Genomic DNA, 22,820 nt, shown 5'->3' on the forward strand with positions numbered 1-22,820 from the left:
GTTAATTAATTTCTTCTAGGCTGAGTTATCATTAAAATTATTCTTAGTATACAATTAATTAAAATAACAAATACAATTTAAATAAGCAATCATTAAACATAAAATATTACTGGAAATGCATCTGTTAGTGAGATTGGAAGGGTTGGGATTTTTTTCTACTAGTTCATGTATCCATGAATGAATATTCCTTATTGCTAGAACAACACAGGGCTCAGTATAATTTCCCTTAATATTTTTTATTGCTTTGATATTAATGCTAAGAAACTTTGTTTAGACAAATAAGTAGATGAGGATGGAAGGAGTTGTTACAGCAATGCCAATCAATTCTTTAAACCCCTTCTGAATTGTATGCCCCAATTCACATACTGATCTATCATCAAAAACTATTTCTAATGACCAATCAGCTGACAACTTTAGTGTTTCTTCAATTTTATTGAAAACATAGTTGGAACCCTTCTAACTGACAAGAGCATTTGTTACCCACGTTATAGTCATTCACTATATTAATGTCATTGTTAGTGGTCTCAGTACCTAAGGAATTTTTCAAGTTGCTGGCCCAAAGATTTTTATATAAACTCTGGAGAAATGTACTGTAATCGGATTTCAGATGAGTGAGAGGTAGCTTGTGAGGGAAGACACCTTGATCACAGGCATATTCTCAGGCAGATTGATTCTAGGAAGGAATACACGTGAAAATTGAGGATCTGGAAAATTGATTCTTCTATAACTATTCACGTGGGAGTACCCTCTGGAAAGATTTCTTACATTGCCATTATATGCATGCCCCAGAGATAGAAGGCTGTTTTAGGCCACGACAATGGATGATATGGCCAGGGAGAATGTGAAAAGGGTTGAGAACAGAAACTTAAGAACAACAGCAATTTAGGAAGTGGGCAGAGATGTAACACTCAAAGTAGACTGGGAAGAAATGACCAGAGAGGTAAGAGAAAACTCAGAAGAAAGTGATGTCACAGAGGCCGAGGGAGAAAAGAGTTTCTGAGGAGGGAATGGCCACCGTACAAATACCTCAGCAATAATAGGTGGATTATAGTCCATTGGAATTGGTATTATGGTAATTTAGGGCCTTGACAACTGGTGTAAGAGCTATTTCAGAATAGTGGAGGCAGCTGTGCTGGAGCCAGACTGCAGTTTAGGAGTGAAAGGACAGTGGGGAGCTCATGATGATTGCTCTTTCCGGAAGCTTAGCTAAAGAGGTGAAGCAAGATAAGGGGGAAGCAAGTTTTCCTTTTTTCTTTCCTTCCTTCCTTAATGGGAAAGATCTGGACATGTTCTTGGTCCTTGAGGAAGGTGTCTATGGAGAAAGAAAGGTTGAACAAGAAGTAAAGCAAGGGCAGAGTCTCGGAAGAAATAGAAAGTGGCTGAGAGCCAGAGCGCTGGTGGGGATTTACATCTGGAGACAGGAGAAAATAGGTAAGCGTGGAGTTGTAGAAAGATTTTGTTTTCTGTATCTCACAATCCCAATATTTGAACTCTCTGTCATCTGATTTTGCTGGCTGTGGAATATGCTGCTTGGATTTTCGTGTCTCGCCTCCTTGTGTATTGTGTGATTTCTTTCTTCTTTCTTTTCTTATTGTAAGCTGCTCATTTTCCTTGGAAAATTGTAGAGATTCTTTGAGTCCTCAGTTGAGGTTTTGTTCCTCCAGAGAGGGTATACTTTGACTTCTGCAAATCATCTTAAGGCACTACCACAGAGTATTAATTCAGATAACAAGTGCATTTACAGGCTGGCTTTACAAGTTCCCTGGGGAGATTTCCCCCTACTCACCATGATCAAAATACGCACATATCCTTTTGCATGATGGGGTTATTTCCTATCTACTCGTACCTTGAAGGTGTAGCCCTTGGGAGGGGGCACGAGGTTTGGGTGGGGTCTCCTAATAGACTCCTTACCTTAGTGGGATCTCAGGCTTTACTTCATGAACCCCAGCCTTTGCAACTACTGAAACAGAAACTCGGGGCCAAAGCTGGTCTTGGTAGCTGCTTACTTCCTCGGGTTCTTGCTTTCACTTCATTTTGGCCTTTGTAGATTCCCTTCCTTTTGTGCTAGCTAAGCAATGTGTTTTTTAAAAGTTGCTTAAATATTTTCTCCAGTGCTTAGTTTCAATGGAGAAGGTAGTTCAGGATATCAAATCTGCCCTAGTGCTGGAAAAAGAAGCCCAATGTGCCCACTGTTGTGATTTTGGTTTTGATAAGCAGGACATGAGCAGTGTTTTGACTGCTGGGTTTGCAGCATATTAATCCTGTTGCTATGCAGTTGTTACTGGAAAATAGTCTGTGGGCTCAGGGTTTCTAAACCAACCATGTCTTGGATACCCAGAGAAGGAAGGAAGGTGAGGGCCTTGGTTTGCTAATTACAAACTATCTCCATGGTCACAGGTTACTGAGCTCTCCTCTCACAATGTTTTCCCAGCAGCATTCAGGCAGCTATGGCTTCCTCTCATTATTTTTCAGCTTCTGGTGTTTGCTGGTGAGAGGAAGGAGTGTATACGTGCTTGTGCAGGCATGTATGAAGCAAGAGAGGACTATGAAACAGGAGAAGGGGGCAAACTCAAAGGATAATTGATTGTTTCCACAGGACAACCTTAGGAGTAGGGAATAACATACTCATTTTAATTTTCACTTTTATAGGGGGATGGAGGAAGGAGAGGAACATAATAACCAATTCAGGTATAAGTTCTAAGTCTGAATGTTTATTGTGTCTTCTAGATGATCCTCATTTGAATCATCTGAATTAGGAAATTAATTAATTAAAATTTACAGAATAATCATCTGGTATTATTTTAATGTGACTTTTCTTTTTGTTTCTAAGTTTCAACAGAAGTCCCAAAAGACTGAGGGCAAAGTCATAGGTACTTAAGGACCCTTACATTCTAAAGCAAGGTGAAAGATTATCTGCATAGGCAGGGTTCTCTAGAGAAACGGAACCAACAGGATGTATATGTATATATAGTATAAGGAGTTGGCGCATGTCATTTGGAGGCTGAGAAGTCCCAAGATCTGCAGTCCTCAGGCTGGAGACCCTGGAGAGCCAATGGTGTAGGTCCAGTCCAAAAGCTGGTAGGCCCAAGATCCAAGAAGATCTGATGTTTTCAGTTGGTGTCTGAAGGCAGGAAAAGACCACACAGCTCAAGGAAGTCAGGCAGGAGGAGTTCCCTCTTACTCAAACTTTTTGTTCTATTCGGGTCTTCAACTGATTATATGAGGCCTGCCCACATTAGGGAGGCAACTTGCTTTACTCAGTCTACCAATCAAATGTTAATCTGAACATAGACACATCCTCACAGACACATCCAAAATAATAATCATCACACTGTCTATGTAGGACTTGCAAAAAGATGGAATGAAACCTGGTTCTGCCACCCAAGGGCATCCCTTATCATCTTGGCTAAGAGAAGGCTAAGAGTACATTGACAGATTGAAAAGAGAGGGTCAGTCGCACTTCACCAAGGAGAGCAGTGAGGGAGGGGATGCTTTCTTTCCCCAACTTCAAGTCAGCTGTAAGAGGCTTCAAGAAAACCCCTGGAGGGCTTGATGTATGTTCCCTGGAGTTTGAGGAACAGAAGAACTGGTCCTTGACTCATGATAGGGCTACAATGAGAGTGACAGGACCTAATGACACAAGTGTTTCCTGTGGACCAGACATGGGCCCTTTGGAGAGACCTGGACTTGGGATGTCCTAAAAGAGACCTTGTGCAAGAGGAGTTCGCAGCAGAGGTGGGGACAATTAGAAGTCAGGGGCTTAAGAGATATTCATGATTGCATGGCTGGAAGGGGCCTTACCCAAATCAAGAGAGCTAAAGATGGGGAGGGGGCTTCAGAGACCTTGCAAAGTGGCCCTTGAGAGAAAACAACTAATGTGGACATGTGCTACCTCTAGGGGTCAAGTAAGACCATCTTTCTTTTGCTTGCTTTGCGTACTTGACCCTGGAGAGTGGGGGAGGGGGAGGATGGGGTAAAGAGATGGGAGTTACCACAGTCTCTTCCCTTCAGGCTTCTTAGTCTCAGATAGGCCCAGGCTAGGGCTGGGGGAAGTCTTAGATGGAATGAGGAGCTGGAGATTTGAATTATTCTGGACTGGGATTCTTATTAACTGGAAGGCACCAGGACAGCTTTGGGAACTGCCTGAGATTTCATGCAGGGGTGGTGAAGATGACTGCTGCAGAGCAGATATCCTGGGTACGTGGTGAGAAAGGACAAAGTTGCTTGTTTGCACCCTTCTGAGTGTGGAACGATACCTTCAGTGTCCTGAAAAAAATAACTGCCATTCTAGGAATTTGTACCCAGCAAAAATAACCTTCAAGACTACAAGAAACAAAAATATTTTCAGGCCAATAGAAACAGTCTTTGCCACCAAAAGACATGCATTAAAGAAAATACTACAAAATGTATTTCAGGGGCTTCCCTGATGGCACAGTGGTTAAGAATCCGCCAGTCCTGAATGCAGGGGACATGGGTTCGAGCCCTGGTCTGGGAAGATCCCACATGCTGCGGAGCAACTAAGCCCATGCGCCATAACTACTGAGCCTGTGCTCTAGAGCCCGTGAGCCACAACTACTGAGCCCGCGAGCCACAACTACTGAGCCCACGTGCCACAACTACTGAAGCCTGCACACCTAGAGCCTGTGCTCCACAACAAGAGAAGCCACTGCAATAAGAAGCGCATGCACTGTAACGAAGAGTAGCCCCCACTCACCACAACTAGAGAAAGGTGTCACGTGGCAACGAAGACCCAATGCAGCCAATAAATAAATAAATAAATAAATAAATAAATAAATAAATAAATAAAATGTATTTCAGGCAGAAGGAAAATGGTCCCAGCTGGACAGTCAGAGTTGCTAGGAGAAATGAAGAGCAAAGAAAACAGAAAATATATGGGTACAGTAAGTCCCTTACATATGAACCTTCAAGTTGCGAACTTTCAAACATGTCCCTGTATGCCAGCTGCTGTACTGTACTACTATACTTTTCAAGGTACTGTACCATAAGATTAAAAATGTTTTCCTTATCTTTTGTGTTTTTTTAATGTATTATTTGTGTGAAAAGCATTATAAACCTATTACAGTACAGTACCATATAGCCGATAGTGTTAGTTGGGTACCTAGGCTCACTTTGTTGGACTTATGAACAAATTGGACTTACAAACACACTCTCGGAATGGAGCTCGTTCGTATGTAGGGGACTTACTGTATATCTGAATAAATAGGCAACCACAGTTTTCCCACTAAACATGGAATGCAAGCTTAATCAGTTTAAAAATAATATTAAAGGAGGGTTGACAGGGGAACTCTTGAGGCAAATGACGCTTGGTTTACTCTTTTGGTATCTGGTAGTTTAGTGATGTTGAGGGGTGAAGACATGAGGGAACTAACTAGAAAGCCTTTTAAGATTCTTTTAAGGAGAACATAAGAGTTGGAAGGGACCCTAAAGGTCAATCATTCTAATCTCCTCTTTGTACAGCTGGGGAAACTGAGGTCCAGGGAGGTCATGTGGTTTGTTGGTGGTTAAGGCAGGGCCAGATCTCAGGTGCCCAGATTTCTCACCAAGGTGCTTTCAACTCATAAATGCCCATTGTCTTAGGTGTGTATATTGAAATACTTCCATCTTCGTGCACTCACATTATCACTTTATCCATAATGAATCTCATTTGGCCATGTTTCTTCTTCTTCACCCAACTTCTAAAGACTTTTTAGGAATTTAGCAGAAAAAATTTACTGTCATTTACAAACATGGAAAATTCATGGGGCATTCCATGTTCAAGCTAGCTACGCAAGAATTACATGAGACTCATCCGGTCGCAGAGTTTTTGATGGGAATAATGTAAATAACAAACTTTATTGAGCATGTAATGTGCAGAGCTCTATTCTAAGCTCATTACAGTTATTAATTCATTTAATCCTTAAGACAACTGTATGAGTTATTACCATTTTAAAAATGAGGAAACTGAGGTACAGAGGAGTTAAGTAACATGCCCAAGATAAACAGTGACAATGTTTGGTTTCAAATCCCAGAGGTCTGGCTAGAGAGCTTACATTCTTACCCTTGCATTGGTCATTCACCAATGTTGAGTACCTACTATGTGCCAGGCATTGTGCTAGGCACTGGGGATATTGAATAAGATACCTGCTTATGGGAACTAATGGGCCAAAGGAAGCAACAGTCTTTTAAAGGAGAAATTCTAATATCATTGACAAGTGCTTCAATAAAAGGGGAGGGGGAAGGGTAAGCTGGGACGAAGTGAGAGCGTGGCATGGACATACATACACTACCAAATGTAAAATAGATAGCTAGTGGGAAGCAGCTGCATAGCACAGGGAGATCAGCTCGGTACTTTGCGACCACCTAGAGGGATGGGATAGGGAGGGTAGGAGGGAGACGCAAGAGGGAGGAGATATAGGGATATATGTGTATGTATAGCTGATTCACTTTGTTATAAAGCAGAAACTAACACACCATTGTAAAGCAATTATACTCCAATAAAGATGTTTAAAAAAATGTATAGAATGATTTGGGAACACAGAGGAGAGCTAGGAAAGGCTTCAAGGTAGAGAGGCCATTTTAGCTAACACTTGAGGACTGAGTTGGAGTTTGACAGAGAGGAAGTATGTTTCATGGGTTGCTGGTAGGGAGACTAGACAAAGAGATAGCAAGGAGTTGGGTGTGGCTAGAGACAGACTGTGTGGCTGGGAGGAGAGCGGAGAGATAGCAGAGTGGATAAAATGACATTTGGGGCCAAATTGTGAAGGACATTTTCTCTTTATGTCTGCTAAGTTATTGGAACTTTATTTCGTGAGAAGCAGGAGAATGACGTCAGATTTGTGTTTTACCAAAGAGAGGACTGAATAGTGAGGGGGGATACATTCATTCAATAAGTGTTAACTGAGCCAGACCCTCTGTAAAATGACCAGCTACGGCCTCAGAAAGCCTGCAGATGTTCTGAAAGAGGAGAAGGCATCTACCCAAACCTCCTATTTCAAGACCAACACTGAGTCCTAAGTGAGAAGTACCCAGTGCTCCAAGTGCAGGGAGAGTTCAGAGAGGCGAGACGCCTTCAGGCCGGGAGAGTTGGGGAAGGCCTCAGGAGTGGGGGGCATCGGAGGGCTGGGCTTTGAGTGATTAATGTGATTTGAAAGGCAGAGAAGGGTGGTGGGACAAACATGGGCGTGGGCAGTGTGTGCAGGGAAAGGTGAATCGTCCCTTTTGGCCGGAGTGCAGGGTACGTGAAGGGCGCCTGGTGGGAGCCACGGGCAGGCCTTGAATCATGTTTCCCAAAGTGTGGTGCCACTAGGGGATTCACAACATGATTTCTGGTGGTACATGATGGACGTTTTAAAGTTAGGTGTTTAAATTCATGTACACTGAAAATATGTAAACAGTAATTATAATATTGCTTACAGTGATGCAAAGTAAATGAGGCAATTTAATCAATATTCAGGAAGTAATAATATAGATGGTACATTGATATGACAGAATCATCAAGGAAATAAAGATTTGGGAAAATTGGGCTAAGGAGTTTAGAATGATTTAGGAGGGTAGGTGCACCAGAGTGGTGATTCAATAGAAAGATCAATCTGAGAGCTGGTGTGAAGTGGATTAAATTGGAAAAAGAGATCTGAGCTGGAGAGATCAGTAAGGAAACGACCATAGTGCATCAGTAATAAGAGTTTCCTCTTTCAGGAGCCTGTGCGGCTCAAGTTCTTATTGTAAATTCATCAGCTTGCGGCACATGGAAGCCACACGTGCTGTCGGAAGTGGGCATGATCTCTCCTACCGCCTTTCTGCAAGAGAGGCATCTCTTGGTTTTGGCAGTGGTGTTTTGAAGATTTGACAGATTACACATCACAGTTTCATCTCTAAGCTCCTTTCCTTGGAATCACTGCCACTCTTTTTGCACCAAAAAGTTCATCTAATGCGATGGAAGAAGTCTGTGAAAGAGGGGAAAAAACAAGTCTTTCAGAAACTGTCAGGCCGATGACTCAAAACTGCACAAGAACCTCGAGCTCTAGTCCAACGAAGCAAAAGAGCACGAAGGCAAGCCAAGGCTTCCCATCCCACCCCAGTGCCCAACTCTTGTGCAATTTTTATCTTTAGGCCTTTTGCAATGTCTTCTTAAGATACTGCAACCCACATTTGAAATGTTCTTCCTGTGAGAAATTATGCGTTGAATTTACGCATTTTGAGCAAAGCTTGCTTGTCCAGGAAGGAAACCACAATGTTATTCTAACAGACAGATCTCTAGTAGCAGGGGAAGTGGCTCTGCCCATCTTGGGTGCTTCCTGCCTGCAGGTCTGTCAGCAGGTGCCATGACGTATTTTCCTTTTGTCCTGCACACCTGGGGTCTCTTTAATAGGTAATGCTTGTCTCTTCCTTCACCCTCCAAAGCAGAGGAGCCTGTCAGAGGCAGAGGAACATGCTTATACATAAGTATTGGTAGAATGAATATATTTCTTCTCAGTTTCCTCTACCACCTCTCACTATGCTTGGTGGCTTATTTGTTTAGTGGTTACCTTATCGCTCTGAATGCTATAGATGACTCAGAGAATGAGGCCTGGGGGAGGGTTATGTGACGTGTGACCTGATATGAGTTGCTGTCTGGTAGCTCCTTTCTCTACTTCCCATCTCCCAAGCCTCCTATACATTCCACACCCTTGACACGATGCTGTCTGAGTTTGTCTCCTGGGCAAAACCATAGGAATCCAGTTTGTCCTTAATGATCCTCCTGCCTTTCTTTCAGAATCTGTGGTAGGTCTCTGATTTTTTTTTTTCCAGAATCTTTTCCCACTTCTTTGGGAATGTCACCACATTTTTTGGTGATTTTCCTTTGGGGAACACTCATCCCTCCTTGGAAGCTGTTTTATCGAGAGACTGCCAGTCTAGGTGTATTGTCTTGTGGCCAAGCTGAGCCCATGAGAGTTGGGTAGATTCCTTCTGATGGTGGTGACCATCCCTTAGTCCCCGCTGCCTGCATCTGTAGCACTTCCTTTGTTCCTGTCCTTTTCAAGGCTTGGTTGTTTCACCTTTCCTTTGATGTTACAATATCTGCTTCCAATAAATTAGTTTTTTTCTGAAGTAAATCAGACTGTTACTGTTGTTTAAGATCAAAGAACCCTGAAAAGGCCACTCCCTGCTCCCTTTTCTCAGTGCTCTTCTAGCTCCCCCTCTGCTTCAAGCGCTGTCATGGCTGCACACTTTTGTTAGACCAAGACCCAGATCCCAACCACAGCCTGCAGACACAGCCTGTCCCACTCTTGGTGGCCTCTCCGCCCACCTTCTCCATCACTCTCTCTGCCGCCTGGTTCACTGTCTTCCCTTATCTCGAGTGTTCCATGCACTATCGTTTGGGGAATTCACACACGCTATCCTCTGCTTGCCCGGCTCTTGGAGTTGGCCTTCCCATGCCCTTCCCAACTCATGGCCAGGTTTACTGGTTAGGTGCTCTCTCAACACACCTGGTACTTCCCCATCATAACACTTGTCTCAATTTGTATACGTATACACATATAGCTACTTGTGGCTTATGTGATCATTATTTGTCTCCTTCACCAGGTGACAAGCTCCATGAAGACAGGAACTATGTTTTTGTCCCTGACTGTATGCTGATGTCTAACACAGCACCTGCTATGCGGTAATAGTCCAAACCATTTTTGTGGAATGAATACATAAGAAAACGTACAATCTGACCTTGTCAGACAACCTGAGATGTGAATTGTGCTCCCAGCCTTCCTCTCATTGGGGTTTCTGAGTTTCATCTGTCCTCTTTAGGGCTCCGATCTGCACCGGGCAATGGTGGATGCAGTGGTTCAATCAAACACATAAACATAGTTTCTGCTAACAAGCTTTCCCACAGCTCACCTTTCTCCAACATTCTCTCATACCCCTGCCTAATGTCCACCTTATACCACCGGATTGTATTCTCCTTTGGAGGCTCATTTCATGGGAGGATTATTATACCCGTGAAGGCAGGAACTAGGGATGTAAAGACTAATTCTTTTTCTGGTTCTGCCAAAGTAGCAGGGTGGACATTAGCTAATTCATTTAATCACACTGAACCTTAGTTTCCTCATCTTTAAAATGGGGATAATACCTGTTCTACTATATCATACAGTCAGTCATCTCTTGGTGTCCACAGGAGAATGGTTCCATACCCTCCCCACTTCCCACATCTACCAAAATACAAGATGCTCAAGTCCCTTATGTAAAATGGCATAGTATTTGGATATAACCTCCCACATCCTCCCTTATATTTTATATCATCTCTACTTATGGTACTAATACAGTGTAAATAGTTGCCCATGGGGCAAATACAAATTTTGCCTTTTGGAACTTTCTAGAAATTTTTTCCCTGAATATTTCTGATTTGTGTTTGGTTGAACCCACAGATAGGAAGGGCTGACTACCTGGTGGTGGTGAGGATGTGAAGAGATGATGAATGTCAAAGCACTTGGGAAAACTGCTCAATGGATATAAAGTGTAAGAAACATTATCACCTCCATTTGGCACACTCCAAATACTACAATGCCTTAATCTCTCTGCCCTTATTTAATCTAGTAAGTGAAATAAGATGTGCTACTAGTTACCACTGAGTACCTACCAATAGCCAGGCATGGAGTAAAAGGCTTCATATATGGGATCTCATTTCATCCTCACAAGACTATGAGGCAGACAATAGTTTTCATCATTTGACTGGGGAGAAAACTCAGGCTGAGAGAGGTTAAGCAATTTATTCAAGGTCACACAACTTACAAGTTGGGGAGCTGGGGTTCAAATCTGAGCCTACTGACTCCAAGGCCAGTGCTCTTCACCAGGACCCACAGGGCCTCCCCTGCAAATCCCTCAGGTGGCCAAAAAAAGGCCCCACTCTGCTAAGTGCCCCCATGCTCTGGGCACTGTGTTGGCTGATAGACATCCTTCCTTTCCCTTAATGTTTACACTATCATCATCATTTCACAAGTGAGGAAGCAGAAACTTAGAGAGGGAACCTGGACTTCCGCTCCTGGGTAGGATAGAGAGAGTTGCAACAGGCCACCACCACTATCACTGCAATAACACAGTAACAAGAAGAAAACTGGGTAAGTTGTCAGAGTCATGTACTGAAACAATGGAGAGCAGTGGAAGCAATGAGCAGGAGGAGAACTAAACTAGAGAAGGAGCCTTTCCTAGGCCAGCTGAGCCCTACTCATTTTCTTCCCTGGGGGCACTTGCCTATTCTGAGCATGGGTGTGGACTTGACCTGAGCAAGCAGACTCCACAGAGGGAAAGAGAAACCACAGAGGTTGTGGCCATCTCGAGGGGCTGGTATGACAGAAGAGAAACCACAAAGGCCAGGCTGGTTTTCCCCATGGGACGTTGGCTGAGCTCTGGAGAAGCTGATAAGAGGGCTCAATAAGCCGGGAGCTAAATCTGGGACTGATTTGCCTGCATCACAGGCTAGTTTTGTTTTGAGTTTCTTTTCTGGGGCCCATGGGGCCCAAAGGATCCTTTCCACTTCTTCCCTTTGGCATCTGTATTCCTCTGCACCAAACCCGTCTAGATTTTCTGCGACAGGTAGTTTTTCGGAGACATTGGCGCCCCCTGCTGTCAGAGAGCAGCTCTGCAAGGACTTGGAGCCTGCCTTTAGCATCTTCTGTCCTGATAACCATTCTCCCAAGAATCAGGGGTTTAACCTTGATGATCATTTCCAAAGTCTGAGATTTTGTCTCACTGGTCTCCCTTGAGTGCTGACTATCTAGATTGGTAGATGCCCGTGGCTGTCATTTCCTCGTCTGTAAAACAGAGTCAACAGTGACCACTTCCCAGGTTGGTTGTGCATTAAGGAAGGCAGTGGATAAAGTTCTTAACGTTGCCTGGTATACAATTAGTGCCTGGTAAACAGTAATAATAGCAGTGGTGTTTGCTAAGGCTGCCTTGGGTTCTTCTCAAAGCTCCTCAAAGCAGGCAGCCCCAGCTGTCCCTCTCAGTGGTGGTGAGAGCTGCTCTGACTCTGGATGTTCTGGGACGTTCAGATGTTCTCAGCCCTCCTCGCAGTAGGACACCAAGGACCTGGAGGCTGGTGCCCAAAACCAGGAAGAGGAAGGCCTGAGCTGCGGCAAGGTGAGTGCCAGGCAGTTCCCCTGACTTCAGCCTCCAGTCTGTTAACTGGGTAGCCTTGGCAATTCTCAAGCCTCAGGCCTGTGGGAGCTGAGGTTGCTAAAACTGTCTCTGAAAAACTGCCTTTCTGAAGGTTGCATCTTAGTCCCCTCTTAGAAGATGAAACCTCCGACTTCCCTTACGTCTGAGTTGACTTCGCAGGGAGATCAGGCCTTCAGAGTCTGTGGCTTCAGCTCTGGTTCACGCCGTTTCCTGTTTTTCAGTTTCTCCAGCTCTCAAGTTCCCGTGTACCGGTACCCCTCACAGCGTGGGTCTCGCGGAGGTTTCTTTCCTGGCAACAAAGAAGACTTCGCATCACTCTTCACTTTGAAAGCGCACACCGTCCCTTGGGCACCCCTCTCCGTTCCCTAGATCTTGGCACCACCTCCTCCGAGGCCCCGCCCCTGACCCGCCCCCTCCCAGGGTGCTTTGCGTCAGCTCTGGTCGAGCGGACGAGTGGACGCAGCTGGCTGCAGAGTCGTGGGGCTTCTTTCTCCGGATCTCACGCGGCCTACGACCCAGGGACGGGGACACAGCCAGCAGCAGCCTGCGGGGACGGTCAGAATCTGAGGTATTCCAGATAACCTGGGCACTGCCGGGCAGCCCCCTGCTGACTCTGAGCCACTCTTTATTTTCTGCCTTCTCAGCATTTTGACGCTATGACTTTTAGATTTCTACCTGCTCGCACATTGCCGCATACATGGACTTAGGTTTGGGCCTTGTGATTTTGTTCAGTTCTAGAGTTGCCAGATACAAGATATCTAGTTAAATTTAAATTTCAGATAGAGAAGGAAGCCTTTTTTTTAAAGTTTAAGTATGTCCCACATATTGCACAGGAGATACACTAAAAAAAGTTTACTTGTTTATCTGAAATTGAAGTTTCACTAGATAGCTTATGTTTTTATTCAGTAAATGCAGTAACTCTATTCTGGTCTTCCTTGTCAGGGGCCTCCCTGCGCTAAGGAACTTTCTGGAGGAGGCTCTTTAGCTGACAGCGGGGACTGCACCACTCTTCAGATTAGGAGCATCACCGCGATGATTTCTTCCTTAGACTGGGAGCTCCTTGGAGGCAGGACTGGCGCTCTCCTCCTCCCACTACCGCTTCAGATGCTCTGGGTAAACCTGTCTGCGTGCAGGGTCTCGAGCTACGGCCCGAAGGCTGGGCCCGTTGTGAACCATTTGGGTGAGGGGCTCCCTTTCCTGAAGAGGTACCGGTCAGGGCTAAAACCACCCGTGTCCTGCTGCTGCCTACCTGCACGGGGACTACATTTCCTGAAAGAGTGACTGGCTTGTGAGCAGCAGGGAAACCTGGAGGGGGAATTCCCACGGTCACAGGTCTGGTGATGTCTGCCGGGCTGGGGGATGTGATCTGAGCTTCCACCCAGTGGGCTTCCTCCAGGTGCCTTGTGCCATTTTGCAGGACACAGAGGTTCATTTGATACTTTTCTGCGGCATGTGGTTTAGGATAAAGGGCAGACCTGGACTCCCTCCTCTACGCAGTGGCCTTTCAATTTCCTGGCTTGTGCTTCATCGCAGAACAAGGGGAACAACTCCTTTGTTATGTGCATGAGGAGAAACAATTTGAGCAGAATTCGGCTCTTTTGGCTCTCAGTCCAGTGCTTAGCACTGGCTGTCTCTGGGGAGTTGGCGAAGGAGGGTGCAGAGGAGGATGGCTTGGGGCAGGAGATTTACCCATGCCCCAAACTCTGGCAGCGGCGACTGGTTGTTGCTTCTCTTCTCAGCAGAGATGACAGAAAGTGTCAAAGCCACATATTCACTGGAGGCAGAGTCTGAACACTTGAAATAAGATTTAGTGACTCATTCGGTCCTGGGCTTGGGACTCTGAGAATCCCTGCGGGTTATATACACTGATAGCTGAGCTAATCTTAGGAAGGTGGACAGGGCATCTTCTGGTGTTTATATTTTGAAATTTCCCCTTTTCTCCTCCATTCAGGAAAAATAAGTTTTATCTTTGTATTGTGAAGCTGAGGAGGCCTCTGGAAGCCTGTCATCAGTGAATGACAAAGTCAAGGTCTGAACACTAGTGACAGAGAGCCTTGGGCTCAAGCAACCCCCTTCCCTTCTCCCTTCTTCCTTCTTCCTCTCTGCCCTTTGATGTCCACTCATTTCCAGTAACCTGTGCTGATGTGCAGATCAACCAACGCAGGTTCTCTTACAGGCGTAGAGGTTACCCCTACTGTCCCCTGCCTCAGTGGGGCCCATCTGAAAGGGTGTCTCTTTTTTTAAAAAGTGCAGCTGTTTCTGCTTTAGCTGGAGCTCTCCTTAGTTTATTACCCCCACCTCCCATCATTATCATTGTCTTTTGCTACATTTCACATCTCTAAGTGCCCCTTAGAGTCCTCTGTTGGGACTTGCCCAGTCCTCTGGTGGGGGAGGGCTACTCCTGCCAGTTGGTATTTCTAAACTGCAATCCCTTCCCTTGGGCTCTTTTCCACTTCCCCACAACCTCTTGCCCACCTGGCAGCTCTTAAGGGTGACTGATGGTGTTGTCTCCCATTATGTTGCCAGAGGGGAGAAGGTGAAGAGGCTGAGTGAAAGAGAGGGGCCTGGGTCTGGGGGTAGGTGGGCTTGTTTCCCTAAAGGGGCCTGGAGGTTCTTTTTTTTTTTTTTTAAATTAATTAATTAATTTATTTTTGGCTGTGTTGGGTCTTCGTTGCTGCGTGCGGGCTTTTCTCTCATTGCGGCGAGTGGGGGCCATTCTTTGTTGTGGTGCACGAGCTTCTCATTGCGGTGGCTTGTCTTGTTGTGGAGCACGGGCTCTAGGCACGCGGGCTTCAGCATCTGTGGCACGTGGGCTCAGTAGTTGTGGCTTGCGGGCTCCAGAGCACAGATTCAGCAGTTGTGGTGCACGGGCCCAGTCGCTCCGTGGCATGTGGGATCTTCCCGGACCAGGGCTCGAACCCGTGTTCCCTGCATTGGCAGGCAGATTCTTAACCATTGCGCCACCAGGGAAGTCCCTGGAGGTCCTTTTTAATACCTTAAATTTCATGCATGGACTCTCTGTGGTCAATAACGTAAGTTTTTATTTAAAAAGCAAGTTTTAGAAAGGACTTCTCCCCCTCCCCCCAGCGTTGATGTTCTGGCATGAGAATAGTTTATCCTTAAACAAGACATAAAAAGAATTTACCGTAAGGTTGATTATATTAAAATAAAGAATTTATGTTTATTAAACATCTTAAAGACAAGTTGTACACTGGAAGAAGATATTGGCAATACATGTAACTTGCAAAGGATCAGTATCAAGATTATACATGCAGAATTCTTGCAATTCAATAAAAAGAGAACAAACAACTCAATAGGAAAGGGATAAATGACATGAACGGGGGTTTTACAGAAAAGGAAATTTATATGGCTAAGAAACATGTGGAGATGTATTGAGTCTCATTAGTTATCAAGGAAAAATAAATTAAGACAACAATGAGTTAACATTTATCTGATTGATTGGCAAAAATTACAAAGTCTGTTAATACAGGGCATTGGAAAAGATGTAGACATTCATTCATTTACTCAATAAAAATTCATCCAACCCTACTTTGCACTAGTTACTCTTTTAGGTGCTCAGGACATAGCAGTGAACAAAAAGACAAAAATACCAGTTCTTTCGGTGGCTTACATTCTTCTGGGAGGAGATGGACAATAAGCAATAAATATAATAATTAGCTAGTAATATAGTATGCTAGAAAGGGAGATGTAGAAAGAGGTGAGGATAATTGAGCATGATGGTGGGGCTGGTGAGGTTAATTTCAATTTAAATGGAGTAAGTCAGGGTATACCTCATTGAGAAAGTGACATTTGAGAAAGATTTGAAAGGCGTGAGGGAGTGAATTGTGCAATGCCTGGGGGAAGAGCATTTCTGGCAGAGGGGATAGCCAGTGTAAGAGCCCTGAGGTGAGAGATAACAGGATTTCTTATACCTTGTCAGTGGAATGTAACTTAGTACAACCTCTTTGAAAAAACGGTTTGGCATTATCTTGTAAATTTGAACAGCAATTCTAGTCCTAAGTATATACCCAAAAGACACTCTTTTAGATGTGTGCTGGGGAAATGTACAAGAAATGTTCATAGCAGCAATGCTCACAATTGCAAAAAAAATGAAATAACTCAAATGTCCACACATGGGGTTTTAAAACCATACTGTCAAGGTATAAGTTCCAGTTATATACTGCTGTAAAACAAATCATTGTTTAGTGGCTTAAAACAATGAGAATCATTTTGTTATCTTTCATGGTTTCTGTTGGTCAGAAATTTGGATAGGTCATAGAAGGAATGGCTTGTCTCTCCTCCACAACATCTGGGGACTCAGCTGGAAAGACTTGAAGATTGGGGTGACTCAACAGCTGGGATCTAGAATTATCTGGAGATGTCAGGAGTCACATAGTTTGTGGTTGATGCTGGCTGTTGGCTAGGATCTGAACTGGGCTGTTGGACAGAAAACCTACACATGGCCTCTCCATGTGGGATAGTTTGGACTTTCTCACAGCCTGGTGGCTGGGTTCCGAGAGTGTGTGCCCCTGAAGAGCAAGGCAGCAGTGCATGAACTTTTTATGATTTAACCTTTAAAATGACAGTGTTACTTCTGTCTCACTGTATTGATAGAGGCAGATACAAAGGTCCACCTAGGTTCAAGGGGAAGGGATGTGGACACCACCACTCAATGGGAAGAATATCAGGACAACATTGTAAGAAAAGCATGTGGGATGGGAGATACTGTTGTGACTATCTTTGAAAAATACAACTTGCCACAGTCTACCCTCTGGCCACAACAATTCAAATCACTCTCATACACAAAATACACTCATCCCCTCCCCTGAGACTTCCAAGGCTTATCCCATTATAGCATCAGCTTGAAGTCCAGGATCTCATCATTTAAATCAGGTTCAAATATGAATGAGGCTACTCTGATGAGGTCCTTAAGGATCAACTTGAGTATATTCTTCTCAATCTGAAGAACTGTGGACTAAAGAGATGTTTTCTGCTCCCCACATAGGTAACATACAATGGTAGGTTAAGCATATGTTCTAGACCCTTTGGTTCATAAAGAGGAAAATAAGAGGCATATAGCAGTCACTGGTCCATAGTAATTCTGAAATCTATTTGAGTGCATACTGCAAGTTCGTTTCACAATTAGGGCTCAATTCTGCTCTCTGGGAATTATTGTACGTAACTCTTGGCTCTCCCCTCTGGGATCTTGGGATTTTGATCTACCTTCTGAGTCTCTTCTTTTTACATGTAAAACAGCTCATGTTTACAGCCGAGTGATTTTCTGAGCCTACCTTCTGCTTATAGAAGTTTGGGGGTTCAAAGCCCTCTTCATTTTGTATTGTCTGTCTCTCTCAATTGAAACTGGTATAATCCTTTGAAAACTTTGTGGCCCTTTATGTATCAGTTTATAATCCACTCCATTAATCAAAAGCCATGTCCACAGTGATGTTTGAGATAAGGTCTTCTCTACATTGGGCTCCCAAGGAGGCTGTTTTGAAACAATGCCTTTGAGATATTACGAAGCTCTGTTTTTTAACAGAGAGAATCTGCAAGACATGCCCTTCAAATAGTTATAAGGGAGGAGGCATTTTGGAATGGTGGAATAAGGACCTCTGAAAATCAGTTCCTCTATAAAAGCAGCTAGAACACTGGAAAAGAAATGCCATAATCAGTTTTTCAGAATTCTGGAAATTAACAAAAGACTTGTAACAATTAGATGATTGTTTATTTTAAGAAACCATCTTGGCAAGAACAGCAAGCTTTGTGGTATTTTAACTTGCTCTCTTCCCATCCACTCTCCCAAGCTCTGTGGTAGCCTTGAAAACCAACAGCCTTGGAACTATGGACCCTGTGAAAACCAGTAGCATAGCAATCACTGAAGGGGGCAGAATGGGTTTGCAGTGCCCCAAGAAGCCCCATCTCCATGAATGAATAGAGAATTGTCATCACTTGACCAGTCTGGCAGCTTCCTGGAAAAGTCCCATTCATAATGCTTATCTTGATTTGCCTGACTCAGAGTAGACTTAGTGAGGAAAGCTCTATCCCTTGAGTATTTGTTAAAAACAATCAGCTGCAGTTGTTTAACATCAAGCTACTTGAGGCAGTGATACCACTTAGGGCAAGAGACTGACCAAAAACTTGAAAGAAATATCTGAGGAATAAAGTGTACATGGAGGGCTCCATCCAAGAAACTCAACAAGCTCCAAGTAGGATAAATTCAAAGATATCTACACATGTCATAGTCAAACTGTTGAAAGTCAAAGACAAAGAGAGAATATTAAAATAAGAGGGAAACAACTTACCATATACAAGTATTCCTCAATAAGATTAACAGCTGGCATCATGTCAGAAACTGTGGAGGCCAGAAGGCAGTGAAACAACATATCAAAGTACTGAAAGAGTAATAGTGTTAACCAAGAATTTTATATTGAGCAAAACCCTCCTTCAAAAATGGAGAAATTATGGCATTCTAAGAGAAACAAAAAATTAATAAAAAAATTACTAGAACTTCCCTATAAAAAAATACTAAAGGGAGTCCTTCAGGCTTAAATGAAAGGACACTCACCAGTAACTTGAATCCACATAAAGAAATAACATCGTAAAGATAACTACATAAGTAAATATAAAAGGCAGTATAAATATATTTTTGTTTGTAACTCTGTTCTTATCTGATTTAAAAGAAAATGCATAAATCAATAATTATAAAATTGTGTTGATGGGTTTACAATGTATAAAGATATAATTTATATGACAGTAATAGCACAAAGGAGGCAGGGAGTGAATAAAACCATATTAGAGCAAAGTTTTATTCTATTGAAATTAAGTTGGTATTAATCTAAATGAGATTGTTTTAGTTAAGATGTTAATTATAATATTCCACCACTAAGGCAATGACTAAGAAACTAAGTAAAAAAATTAAAGGAAACAACAAGGGACTTAAAATGGTACACTAGAAGATATCTATTTGACATAAAAGAAGGCAGTGATGCAGTAATAGAGGAACAAAACCTGTAAGACATATAGAAAACAAATAGCAAAATGGTAAGTGTAAATTCTACCTTATTAGTAGTTACATTAAATATAAATGTATTAAATACATCCAATCAAAAGGCAGAGATTGGCAGATGGATTAAAAAGCATAATCCAAATACTCAAGTCTACAAGAGACAAACTTTAGATTCAGTGACATAAATAGTTTGACAGTAAAAGTCTGGAAAAAGATATACCATGTGAACAATAAACAAAAGAGAGCTGGAGTCACTATGCTAAAATAGGCTTTAAGACAAAAATTGTCACTAGAGATAAAGAAAGGCATTTTATAATGATAAAAGAATCAATCTAGCAAGAAGAGATAACAATTATAAACATATATGCACCTACATGAATAAAAAACTGAAAAAATTAAAGGGAGAAGTAGACAATACAAAAATAATAATTGGAGGATTTATTTAAAGATGGCGGTGTGGGAAGATGCAGAGTTAGTGTCTCCCCACAACTAGGGCACCTGCCAGCCACTGGTGGGGGACTCTGATGCCCAAGGAGATGGGAGGAACCCCAGAGTGAACCGGCAGGATGTAGTGGGACTGAGGGGGGAGGAGAAGTGGAGGCCAGACAAGATTGGCGCCCCTGAGCCTGGGGAGGTCAGGAGAGGCAGGTGGGAGGGACTCTCCGGGAGGAGCGGGAGAGGAGTGGAAGGCGATCACCTGGCTCACTGGGGCTGGGGATCCTGCTGAGCTCCCAAGCTGGTTCCCCCCCCCCACTCCAGGGCCCCATCCAGGCCACGTGGGTCCTGGGGGCATAGGAGGGAGGCTGGGGAGATCAGGAGTGGCAGGCGGGAGGGGCCCTCCAGGAGGAGCAGGAGAGGAGCAGAGGGCGATTGCCCCACCCACTGGGGCCTGGGGAGCCTGCTGAGCTCCCAGGCCAGTCCCCTGCAATCCAAAGCCCCCTCCATGCCACGTGGGTCCTAGGGGCATAGGAGGGAGGCAGGGGAGATCAGGAGAGGCAGGTGGGAGGGTCCCTCCCAGACCCCAGACTGGAGGAGCAGTAGAGGAGAGGAGGGCATTTGCCCAGCCCACTTGAGCCCAGGAAGCCTGCTGGGCTCCCAGGTGAGGTCCCCTGCCCTCTGAGACCAGGGGTTGGGGGCACACATGGGATACTTCTGTTCCTTGAGCCTAAGCCCCACCCCCACAGCCCCCAGGGCCTTTTCCAGCCCTGTGGGTCCTGAGCATTGGCCCCGCCCACTGCCCAAACCTCACCCTTGCTTAGCCTTGCTCTCCACAGCCTGCTCTCCATCCCCCCTGCTTTTTTTCTTTTCCCCCCTCCTTTTTTTTTTACTATTGTGATACTGATGTACCTTCTGGTTGTTGATTCATCTATATTTTTATTTTTACATTCTGTCTAACATATCTGTTAATTTCCTAGTCTAATTTTATTTTTTACTTTGTTATTGTTCTCTTTTTTTTTTTGGCCACCCCATGCGGCTTGCAGGATCTTGGTCTGTGAGCCTGGGGTCGGGCGGAAGCTCCTGCAGTGGGAGCTCCGAGTCCAAACCACTGGACTAACAGAGAACCTCAGACCCCAGGGAATATTCATCAGAGTGAGGTCTCACAGAGGTGCTCATCTCAGCACCAAGACCCAGCTCTACCCAATAGCCTACAAACTCCAGTGTTGGAAGACTCAGGCCAACCAACCAGTAAAACAGGAACACAATCCCACTCATAAAAAAAAAGAAAAATGAGATGGCAAAAAAAATATGTCACAGATGAAGGAGCAAGGTAAAAATCTACAAGACCAAGTAAATGAAGAGGAAATAGGCAATCTACTGGAAAAAGAATTAAGAGTAATGATAGTAAAGATGATCCAGAATCTTGGAAATAGAATGGAAGCATGGATTGAGAAAATACAAGAAATGTTTAACAAAGATCTAGAAGAACTAAAGAACAAACAGAGATGAACAACACAATAACTAAAATGAAAAATGCACTAGAAGGAATCAATAACAGAATAACTGAGGCAGAAGAACGAATAAGTGAGCTGGAAGACAAAATGGTGGAAATATCTGCCGAGGAGCGGAATAAAGAAAAAAGAATGAAAAGAATTGAAGACAATCTCAGAGACCTCTGGGACAACACTAAATGCACCAACATTCAAATTATAGGGGTCCCAGAAGAAGAAGAGAAAAAGAAAGGGTCTGAGAAAATATTTGAAGAGATTATAGTGTAAAACTTCCCAAACATGGGAAAGGGAATAGTCACCCAAGTCCAGGAAGCACAGAGAGTCCCATACAGGATAAACCCTGGGAAAAACACACCAAGATGCATATTAATCAAACTAACAAAAATTAAATTCAAAGAAAAAATATTAAAAAGCAGTAAGGGAAAAATAAAAAATAGCATACAAAGGAATCCCCATAAGGTTATCAGCTGATTTTTCAGTGGAAACTCTGCAAACCAGAAGGGAGTGGCAGGATATACTTAAAGTGATGAAAGGGAAAAACCTACAACCAAGATTGCTCTACCCAGCAAGGATCTCATTCAGATTCGATGGAGAAGTCAAAAGCTTTTCAGACAAGCAAATGCTAAGAGAATTCAGCACCACGAAACCAGCTTTACAACAAATGCTAAAGAAACTTCTCTAGGCGGGAAACACAAGAGAAGAAAAAGACCCACAAAAATGAACGCAAAACAATTAAGAAAATGGTAATAGGATCATACCTATTGATAATAACCTTGACTGTAAATGGATTAAATGCCCCAACCAAATGACACAGACTGGCTGAATGGATACAAAAACAAGACCCATATATATATGCTGTCTACAAGAGACCCACTTCAGACCTAGGGACACATACAGACTGAAAGTGCAGGGATGGAAAAAGATGTTTCATGCAGATGGAAATCAAAAGAAAGCTGGAGTAGCAATACTCGTATTAGATAAAATAGACTTTAAAATAAAGAATGTTACAAGAGACAAGGAAGGACACTACATAATGATCAAGGGATCAATCCAAGAAGAAGATATAACAATTATAAATATATATGCACCCAACATAGGAGCACCTCAATACATAAGGCAACTGCTAACAGCTATAAAAGAGGAAATCGACAGTAACACAATAATAGTGGGGGACTTCAACACCTCACTTACACCAATGGACAGATCATCCAAAATGAAAATAAATAAGGAAACAGAAGCTTTAAATGACACAATAGACCAGAGATTTAATTGATATTTATAGGACATTCCATCCAAAACCAGCAGATTACACTTTCTTCTCAAGTGCGCACGGAACATTCTCCAGGATAGATCACATCTTGGGTCACAAATCAAGCCTTGGTAAATTGAAGAAAAGTGAAATTGTATCAAGCATCTTTTCTGACCACAGCGCTATGAGAAAGGAAATCAATTACAGGAAAAGAACTGGATAAAACACAAATACATGGAGGCTAAATAGTGTGCTACTAAATAACCAAGAGATCACTGAAGAAATCAAAGAAGAAATAAAAAAAATACATAGAAACAAATGACAATGAAAACATGATGACCCAAAATCCATGGGATGCAGCAAAGGCAGTTCTAAGAGGGAAGTTTATAGCAATTCAGTCTCACCTCAAGAAACAAGAAAAATCTCCAATAAACAATCTAACCCTACACTTAAAACAACTAGAGAAAGA

Source organism: Balaenoptera acutorostrata, chromosome 1 (genome assembly GCF_949987535.1).
Source record: "Balaenoptera acutorostrata chromosome 1, mBalAcu1.1, whole genome shotgun sequence".
Taxonomy (NCBI): Eukaryota; Metazoa; Chordata; class Mammalia; order Artiodactyla; family Balaenopteridae; genus Balaenoptera; species Balaenoptera acutorostrata.